The sequence below is a fragment of the Triticum aestivum genome, unplaced genomic scaffold (genome assembly GCF_018294505.1).
Source record: "Triticum aestivum cultivar Chinese Spring unplaced genomic scaffold, IWGSC CS RefSeq v2.1 scaffold1148, whole genome shotgun sequence".
Taxonomy (NCBI): Eukaryota; Viridiplantae; Streptophyta; class Magnoliopsida; order Poales; family Poaceae; genus Triticum; species Triticum aestivum.
The window spans coordinates 90199-94112 of NW_025226232.1; positions in this window are offsets into that span (position 1 = coordinate 90199).

Below are 3914 nucleotides of genomic sequence, written 5' to 3' on the forward strand. Positions count from 1 at the left end.
AAAAGTATTTTCTGTTCATTATAAGCAACCTCTAGTATTATTGAAACTAAAATTATATAAAATTGATGCAACTAAAATTATCAAAGTATTTTCTGTTCAAAATCATTAAAAGCAAAAAGAATTTTCATAAAGAACTTTTTTTGTTAGAAACTTTAATAGCAAAAAGAATTATCATAAAATAAAATAAATAAGTAATTACAAACAAAATAAAATAAAATAAATAAGTATTTTGTTATAAGTAGAAACAAATCAAAATAAATAATAGCAAAAAGAGAACAAAAAAATTGGAAAAAATAAAAAAATTGCCACCAACCGGGCCACCACGGTCTGAATACGACTAGAAACTCATCAATGGGCCAGGATTCAGGCCCGCAGTAGGCACAGAAAGCCCAATAAATAGCAAGTAGGCCCGTAAACTAACTAGTTCTACGTTTGCCACTGATATATATCCATCTGTCATGTTTGAATAATAATTGACATGTTGTAAATATTTGCAGAAACTGTGGAGCACTCCCGAGACGAAGCAACAGAAGCGATGTTGAGGGACATAATCGCACAAAGAAGTGATATCGTTGCGTCGTTTCTCAATGACACCGATGGTCAGGAAGGACGGGTTAGTGAAGAAGGCTATGATTATGATGGCTCCGGTGACCCATCAATGCCGGTACAAAAAGAGGGCTATGTTCATGATGGCTCCGGTGAACCAATGGAGTTACAAGAAGGAGACCGTAACTAAGAAGAAGCATCACCATCGCACGGGGTCAGGTGGTTACCTCAAAGCCCGACCTTTATGGGACAAGGCTGAGAATGACCTGATTGCTAAAGGGGTCGAACCAGAGACATTGAACTGGCGAGACCGTTGTCGGACTTGGTTCTTCGGGGTTGGTGGAACCTTGGACCCTGTATCAGGGAAGTGCGTTTGGACGGAAGAGCAACTGCAAATACCCGTCACGAGGCTTAAGGAGTACATCGAGAAAGCGCATCAAGGGACGTTTGCTCCAGACAGAGAGAATGACGAGCTCAGTATGGCCCTCGGGAATCTTGAGCACCCTGGACGGACACGAGGCACGTCAGGCTCCATTCCATGGAAGGCTGGCTTTCCGGACGCAGGGGGTTACAAAACCCAGGAAAGGAGGAAGAAAGTGGAGCATAGCCAACTGCAGGCGCTGCACGAAAGGGTACAAGGGCTAGAGGAATGAGAAGCAGATCGCAACAAACGACCTGCCGAAGCTTCCCCTGAAGCTACTCCGCCATCTCAGCAGAGAAGCAGCGTGGCTTTCACCGAGCAGACTCAGCAGCTGAAGCCTGTCTTCACAGCTCCTGCTAGCTATCCTGTGGATGCTATCATAGAGTCTCAACATTGCCACCTTATGACGCGATGTATGGCATTGAAAGTCAAGGCGACTATTGGCTTTGTTATACCTAATGAACCTGACTCAACCTACCACGGCTAGCTGATTTCAGAAGAATATGCTAGGGTGGTGGTGGATCAAATAACAGACGGATTTGAGGACCTTCAGCTTGACCACCCTACGGGTGAAGGTGAGATTCGGCTGGGTTCTTCTCTGAAGACTCCATGCCTATGGCGGAAGGAGCTCATCAACCTTCCGAACTGGACGCCTCCGCCTCCTCCTCCTCCTCCGGCGAGTCAGGGCACTCCCCCTCCTCCTCCGGCGAGTGATCAGGGTACTCAGCCTCCTTCTCCGGCGTGTGGCGGCACTCCGCCTCCTTCTCCGCCTCCGCCGGCGCGCCCGAGCAGCCAGCCTCCTCCTTCTCCGCCTCGTCAACAAGGGCGAAAGAGACCCGCCGCCGCTCCGGCTGCTCCAGCGCGTTGTCCTTCTCCTCCGCCTCGTAAGAAAGGAAAGATAGCCGCAGCCGCTCCGTCTGCTCCGCCGTCTAGCAGTACATCTAGAGGCAGGCAATACAAATACGGTCCTTCTTTGAAGACTCCAGAGAAGTTACCATACGAGAGGAGCCAGGAGAAAAACGCGAAGATCGTGCAAGCCGAAGTGACCAACTTCTTTGAAGGGGTCAAAGCAAAGAAAAATCCACCTCCGGAGGAGAAGATAGATCCGGTAAAAGCGAAGCGTACTCTTGCTGCCATGAAGAAACCACCAAAGTCTCCGGTGAAAGACAACTATGAGCGCATTCTTACAAAGTCATTTATCGAAGCAGAGCGGTCGGGAAGTACTGGCAGTGGTCAAAGGTTAGCAGAACGACGAGCTAGGAAAAAAGTTGCCCAGCTCGGAGAACAAGCAAACCAATTGTTCCCCCCGCTCCAGGTGTCTAGCGATATCGTCGCTAATGTTCCGGGCGGGATGGTGCCCGGTTATAACAATACTGAAGATTACCTGCCCGACAAAGTACATTATGATTTGTTGGAGGTGGACGAACACAAATACGTGTACGGGAAGCCTCTCGTCAAAGATGAAAGTTCTCTACCAACGATGATGCGAAGATTCCATGATTGGTACATGAAAACCTGCAGAGAGTCTGAGGGGAGCAATATTGTGACGTTGATGGTCAGAGAGGAGCATGACTTCGTTGGAATTAAACTGTTGAATTTTCCATTTGAGGAGTTCTTCGCGTTTTTCAATCTAAAGGCCCTCGATAAATTAATGATCACTTGCTACTGCGTGTAAGTACAGTACTACTTCTGTCATTAAGTCTCTATATATAGGTCAGCTCTTTCATTGCATGTATTTTTAATTATGCTCACTATATTATGCAGATTGAAGATCGCCGAATTGAATAAATGACAAGTCGGTGATATTGGGTTCATTAACACAAATCTCATAGATGCATATATGGTTAAATCTCAGGCCAGAGAGACCGAGGCAAAGCTGCTACAATCGTTTGTATTAAATCAAACCAAAACTATAATACTCTTCCCTTACGAATTCAAGTGAGTGTTACTGTCTTGTGCATACTCGGTTTCCCTTATTAGTCGAGGTTATAATAATGTAATTGATAAGTTATATGCATTCGTGCGCAACTTCCACTATATTCTCCTAGAGATTAAGCTTTAGCAGAGACTAGTAACCGTTTTACACTCGAGACGAAAAGATCTCAAGGAGTATGCGGACATGACTGGAATTCTAGAGAAGTAAGTTAAATCGATCATTATCGCACCGCATCGGCAACTTTTTGTTCATTTCCTGATATCAAGTAATTGTTTTCTTTGTCTGGCAGGGTTTGGAAAAAATTCACCTAAAAAACTCCGGGATTGTCGAAGAAGCTGCAATTTAGACACCCGAAAGTAAGTACTATAGTAGCATGTTCCACGCATCTCCTAATGATTAAAGCACTAGTTTCATCAATACCATTTAGCATGCTTGCTAATTAATTATCAGGTTGATTGACCTCTATTTCTTGTAAAGTGGTTGTGGCAGGAACAAGGGAATAATTACTGTCGATACTACATTTACGAGTCCATCCGCCACACGACCTGTGAGCGGGGCTACTTTGACAAACAATATGAAGTGTGTAAATAATAATATTCACAATCTTTTTCATTACCATCATTTTTGTTCAGTTTCATTTATTTATATATGTGTATTGACCCCTTTCTTCAAATTAGATATTTCGGATGCGGGATGAACTCCTACCACCAGATCGTATGCGAGGAATTCAAGAGGAATTGACGGCATTCTTTCTTGACCACGTGATCGCTAAAGACGGAGAATACCATGTGGACCCTGAGTTCATTTGAAATTAGGAGATTATATTGTAAGAGATAATTATAATGTATATATGTGGCCAGTACGTAGCGTCGGATAGATATACAAGAACTTGTTATTGACCAATCTCTCAGAGAATGAGAGGTGGTCGATATCACTTCTCTCTATATGCATATGTTCATGACGATCTTCTGTTTTCTTCATTTGCTTACTAGCTAGCGTGTCTAGTCCTCT